Here is a 6,975-nt window from a genome sequence, read left to right on the forward strand (position 1 = left end):
GGCCATGCCGGGCCTTTTTATTATTATTATCGTGATTGAAAAACGAAATAGAAACCAAAGTTAATGTCCCCAAGTAAGAAACTAGTCAAATGCTAGCAGAAAATTGGCATGTGTTTCCTTATGGGACCACTACATTCACTCCTAAAGCTATTTTGTTTTAATCTCTCTTAATCTGTACTTCATTTGATGTAAAATTAATTCACAACTAAATAGTTTGAAAGGTTCTAGATACAAATAACAGAAAAACCTGTAGAAAATTACTAAATGGTAGCTTGAAAAACATTAAAAATTATCCATTCTTAACAGAGGCGTAACGTAAAAAATATTCATTCTTAAAAGAGGCGTAACGTAAAACCAAAACATGTAGGCTTACATCTAATTCAAAGCTGCTCTTTTTCGGAATATCTCGTTTACAAATAATCCTATATAAATATATATATATATACAGCAAACTGTTTTATTGGTCTTAAGAAAGTCAATCTAAATATTCAAAGGTGTTATAGTATTTTCTGGCCACGTATACCTCACCCTAGTATTTAAGAAATATGTGTTGCTTCTCTGTAACTATGAGCATGTTGATTTTTCTTACAGTCCTGATAAATACAAGATTATCACGCTGACACTAACAGCTCATGGCAATAGTTACACACCCTTGACAAGAAGGACTGTTTACGTCCACATAACCGGGGAATTTATTTTTTTTTTTTTTTGGTTATGTGTGAAAGCCCTTCCGTGTAAATTGATTTTTGAAGTAAAAGACGAAATACGAACGAAGGTTAAAACACAGCACCAAACTTGCATCTTGTAGATTTAATTTACTGCAATTTCACCCTCATTTGATTGTGTGCACGTAGGTGTGCGTGTGTGTCTAAAGAAACGCAAATATCATCTTTAACTTTCAGATTAAGAGCAAATGCGTAAGGTTGAAGTCAGAATCGTCTTCTCATCGAAGATTTACTTTTTCTTTACGTAAAATAATAAGAATACATTGAAAGACAATTGGATAAATTTACATTTTTGAGATTTATGTAAAATTAAAAAAAAAAATTTGAATGGATTTGAAAAATCGCTTGTTATTTTTCATGTTATTATATCTCATCCATACATATATAGTCAGTTTTTACCCTGTTCGTAAAACATGCGTATTTAAACATTTTCAGCCCTATCTCAAAGTTTGATTTGGAAGAAAATCCGAAAGAAATTTCTATATTATTTCCTATGTACATACATAAATAGGAAATATATATATATATATTACTAGATGTACTTCCGTAGGGTCACTGAAAGTGTCCTGTTTCAAGAGTAGATAAAACCAAAATTAAGAATAACAAGTATTTTCATTTATTGCTTTCGAAGTTCATATGTCATGCTGTGTTGTAGCATACAGAGTGCATAATTCTTCTCTTGATTCATGGCATGCGCACATTTTACTGACGTCACGACAATACAAATTTCAAACGTTAAGCGCCCCTTATGTGACGTCATTTTAGTCTCTACTGTCTGACTGACAGATAAAAAACTACTATATAATGGTGCGAGTGGTTAAAACAGGTGACTCCCCCAAGCGACTATAGGCCCCCTTTCGGAGAAATTAGTCACTACGATAAAATAACAAATGTATGTTATATTTTGTGGCTAAATGAAATTAGCCACATGGCTAAGACCTTTTTGGCATTGGTACTAATCTCAGACTACACTAAATATACTAGAATATTTAACGTCTTGTATTTTTTGTTTAATTATAGTAGTTGGACGGAATGGAAACAGATACAATATTATTCTCCTTTGTCTATTTTCGACACGTTTCAGTGAATTGAGAATACCCTACCAAGTTTATTCTGCTCTTTTGAAATACCTACAGTTTAGGTCCCCCTTCGAGTGCACGATATCCGTAGCTTGAACGAGCACCCTTTTTTACTTTTTTTTTCTCTAATACTTATTTATATACTTCCTTTAATATACAGTGCACACTGCTGGTATCATTGGACTAAGTAGGATTAGAATGTTAAATCTCACTTTGAAACACGCTATTCGACTGCTCTGAGTAAAAATAAAGATGGGACCGTTTGCTATTATTATTCTTGTTTCATTCTTTTTTCAAGTTACTTTCCCGGTTCTTCACTGACCTTCTTTTCTGCATGTTTCACATTAATAAATATAAGTTTACATATGCATCTCTCTTTCTCAAGTATAGTGTGGCCATAAATTATTTATTTGGTTTTAATGGCATATATATTATGTCAGAAAAACCTGCATCTTTGCATGGAAATAAGCATCATAAAAGACGCGGTTTTCCCTGTGGTAAAGATCTGGATGTCTAGCTTTCGGGTCGGTTTCGAATCCGTGCGGTATCACAAAATATTCTAAGCATTTTAAACTTTATAAGAGTAGCAGTCAGTACCTTAGCTTTGATGGTGAGTGGAAGAATGCTGATTGTGTGTATTACCTCTGGTCAATAGTTCAAAGTTAAGGACGGTGGCAGCCTTAGTGGTTTTGCTATAAATACGAAATGCAAATGCAAGCATCATAAAATTACACCCGACAGATGACAGCACTGCTGAACAATTTAAAAATGGCAACTGCAGAAAACGTCCAGAAAACAAATTGTCGCATAAGTTTGTCGCATTTCTTATTCTTCACGAACATTGTACTTTAATGACTGAAAAATAAATCAACAATAGAATCCGGAGATCCACGGTTCATGGGCTATTGTTGCACTTTTGGACGGCCGAAACGCTATTGGATTAGAATGGCCCAAAACTTGGGGATGGATACTATTAACTCATATTCTTCCCCTAGTTTATCAGTTCAAGTATAAGAATTGATAGCCTAGATAACCCTTGTGTAGCTTTGCGCGAATTTCCGAGACAAACCATATCAAAACTACAGAAGTTCATAATGAATGATATGTCTTAGGTATGCGTATATAGTCACGTTGTTTATATTGCTTCACAGACAACAGTTAAAAACGTACTTTACTGCTAAAGCATTATAATATCTCACATCAAAATTAAATTTTCCCGTAGAATTGTGTGAAAAAAGAAACCGATAGAGGAAGATACTTATTGTAAAGTCTAAATTACAAGTTTAGGCTACGACTTCTAAAGATAATGCGTTGTACAAATATAGTGTAAATAACATATTAACAAACAGTTCTGGCTATTAAAAGTGCCTTTTTATAAATCCAACCAGTCTAAATGAACGATATCCAAAAAATAAAAATAAAAAAACAGAAGGTAAGATGTTTTGACGTCCTAGCTATTTCAGTGATTTAGGTTTCACGCAAAGTGGATATTGCTAACGTCATATTTAATATGTTTACCATGACAGATAAAAAAAGTTTATGAATTATAGAAAATAAATAATGCTTTCATCATTGTATGGAAAGTTCACGTTAATGAGTCTCTTTATTGCTTACGTTGTCAATTCAAATAATGAACCAAGCACTCAGCCCTCAAGCGGACTACAGACTAAACATCAATTAGTCAGTCGGTGACCTTGGTGATAATCCTAAGCAATCATTAGTTGCTGCTATTCCACTCCACTATTTTACTGAAATTATAAACTTGTTGAGGGCAAACATAATATAAAACCTTTCAAACTGTGTACTACACTTTTCGATTTCAAAAGTTACGTAAGCAAAGAAATTAAATCCCTCTTAACTCGCGAAAGATTACAATACATTCAAATGAAGATCTCAAAAATATAAATGTTTTCCAACAGCTTTGAAACGTGTGCTTTTACCACTGTTAAAGAACGAAAAATAAAATATATTCAAATGTAGCTTCATAATCTTAAAAACGTTTTGAAATGTTTACGCCTATAAACTTTAAAACATTTTAATCGCTGTTAGATGATGAAAAATACATTTCTATTAAGATCCCAAAAACATTACATTTACATCTATAACCTCTTAAATATATATATTTCCCCGCTGTTAAATGACAAAAGATAAAATACATTTAAATGAACTTCAAAAACAACAAACTTTCTGAAACACTGGCATTTATAATCTCTAAATGCATGTTTTCCCCGCTGTTAAAATGATAGAATATACAATATATTTAAATTGTGGCCCCAAAAAACAAAAGCTCTGAAACACTTTTGTTGTTTAGGGCCTTTATTTGAATGTATTTTTCATCATTTAATAACTGTGAAAATATGCGTTCAGAAGGCTATAGAAGTAAGTGGTTCAGAGCTTTTGTTTTTTGGGGCCACAATTTAAATATATTGTATATTCTGTCATTTTAACAGCGGGGAAAACATGCATTTAGAGATTATAAATGCCCATTTTGATACTTTTCACCTATAACCTTTTAAACGCGCATGTTCCCCACTGTTAAGGACGTGGGTCGGTCCTGTGGTAGAACTTTGGATTGTGAAGCTGGTGAATCGGGCTCGAATCCATTGACAGCAGAAAATATCCCCACACTTTAAATTGTGGATACGTTATAAGTGAGACAGTTAATCCCTTGCTTTGGATGATGAGTGGTGGAGTGCTGCTGACTAACTACAGTAGTTTCAATATTAGAGGTGGTGAAAGAAAGCAATATACGGTTACTCGGATTTAAAAATAATAATAATGATAAAGATACATTCTGTTTGGTTTCACCAAAGAACATATTTAGCTTAAGTTAAGATCATCTTTTTTTTGCTTATCTAATATTTTATATCCTTCTAGATTTATAACAGGATTATCGCTAATCTTTTATTAGCCCAAATGTTCTACGAGTTGAAAGGAGTATTTGTTTATTATTAGGCTCAAAACCACACAGCGGGCCATCTATGCTATGCCCACCACTGGTATCGAAACCCGATGTTGAGCGTTATATGTCATCCACGAGCACAGTAACCCGGGTTGACAGTAACGTATAGACTAAATTGCCCGTCCGAATACAAATATGGAAAACCACCACTAGTGAGAAAGCACATATGATCAAGGACGACTCCTTTATCTAATAACGTTATTTGCCCTAACGGACTGCTTTAAAGAGAACATAAGTATTATTCAACACACACACACATATACATAGACTCACACACGTCTACATGTTTACATAAAACATAAGGAGAACAGCTTTATGAATGGACACATGAGATAAATTAACATATTGGTACTCGTAGAGTGCTATTTTATAACTTAAGTACATGTTGATTGAAAGTTTAATGGATATTGTGTGACGTAACTTTCAAGCCTAGGATCTATCAAGTATTTACACAAGGATTGGTTGTGTAAACTTTCATGGTTACGTGCGGTCTCGTGCATTAGTTAAGTGACGTACAAGCAGGCAAAGGACCTTAACGATTTGTTTGTTTGTTTATAACTAAGAACAAAGCTACACAATGGGCTATCTGTGTTCTGCCCTCCACGGGTATCGAAACCCGGTTTTTAGCGTTGTAAGTCCGCAGACATACCGCCGTGCCACTGGGGGACGACCTTAACGAAATAATAATACATCTTCCAACTAATAAAAGGTATAGATTAGAGAAATGGCAATGATGAATTATGTTATGGTGGAGAACAGGCTCAAATAACAGAACACTCTAAAAATAAGCATATTTTTCTTAAAATTTCAAATGTTAAATAGTTTGATGCTGACAGACAAACAATATCTCATGGGAGACGCCAGAGTGACAAACCTTCGAGCTAATATTCATATCTTCTCCTTGTTATCTTTGTACGTCCATAAGATACAAGTACGACCAAAGCAGGCTAAACAGTTAATGATACATATCCAGTTGATAAATATTGTTCATTTGACAGTAAGAACAACAACAACAAAAGGCACGCGGTTATTCTAAAGTTTTATTGACAGCGTCACAATTATTTTGTTGTATGTAAATTTTTAAAAGGTTTATCCAGTTTGAGAGTTTTAAATGGAAATAAAAACAAAGATAGTCATTGTTGATACCGGAACTTTATTTGCGCTTATTTTATGTTTCGAGAATACGGATAGGCCCTTTAATAATACTGTTCATTCTGCTCAAAGTTATCTGTAGTTGTAAAACAGCATAAAAATGTGTTTTAATCCTTTCAACTTTAAGTATCTATATTTGATAATGCAATACGATGTTATTGATACTCACGCTATATCTCTGCGTTGTCGTTCGTACCTTCTCAGCTATTATTAAAATCAAATCAAAATTATACGATACTCCGACTTGAATGATATAGAAGTGTAAGAAACTCGAGTAAACGTAAAACTGTCACTTCGTTCCACTTTACGTTTTAGATGTCTCGCGTTCCGAACGGTAAGACTTACTGAACCTCAATGTCGATGAATTCTCAGAAGGCGCTACAATGACGGCTAGTGTTGAGCTCTGCTTCCAAGATTATTTGGCAAGCACCCTGGTTCTCAGCCAATCAGATTTTGGCTGGATTCCAACTGTGTAAAAGGAGGGAAGAAGGGTTTCGGTTTACTCAACGGTGGTTTCGAGAAACATCTGGCCCACCAGTAAAAGTTATGTGAACTGAATGATCGTTTTTCTATCTCTAGAAAGAAGGTTTTTTTAAAATTCAGATTTAACCGTGAAAATTTGATTTTTTTCATAATAAGAACTTAGTGGAACAACTCTAAAAAGAAAAATCACTTTGGATGTGTTTCTGCAGTCTTTGTAGAATATGTAACCAAGAGCGAACTTACGTATAAATTCCACGAGACAATTGTGAACATGAGAAACAACTTAAACGGGGCATTCAATCTGAGGATCATAGCACTAACTATTATAACGAAAACTCTAAATTATACTGTCTGAAGTGTTTACAATTTACTGTCACCCGAACTGAAAATGTCGAATAACATATAACTTCAGAGCGGATGGGAGTAGTTAGCTTAATAACAGCGGTCAAATCCCATCTGTACATTTATCTAACTGAAATATTAAAGCATTTGGCTGCTATACAGCATCACAGTTCTTGCCCATACGAGAGTCGTTTACATTAGTCTTTTACTACCAATTTCAAGTTGTTTTTTT

General features: G+C 33.9%; 1 protein-coding gene across 1 annotated transcript in view; it reads right to left on the reverse strand.

Moving 5' to 3' along the window:
• Positions 1–6,503, reverse strand: part of LOC106460416 (cGMP-specific 3',5'-cyclic phosphodiesterase-like) — a gene marked incomplete at its 3' end in the record, with an annotated part of 16,647 nt that extends 10,144 nt beyond the window's left edge. Inside the window, exon 1 of the mRNA XM_013920111.2 lies at positions 6,088–6,503. The remainder of the gene's footprint in view (positions 1–6,087) is intronic.
• Positions 6,504–6,975: the final 472 nt, after the last annotated feature.

This window comes from Limulus polyphemus, unplaced genomic scaffold (genome assembly GCF_000517525.1).
Source record: "Limulus polyphemus unplaced genomic scaffold, Limulus_polyphemus-2.1.2 Scaffold767, whole genome shotgun sequence".
In the NCBI taxonomy this organism is placed as follows: Eukaryota; Metazoa; Arthropoda; class Merostomata; order Xiphosura; family Limulidae; genus Limulus; species Limulus polyphemus.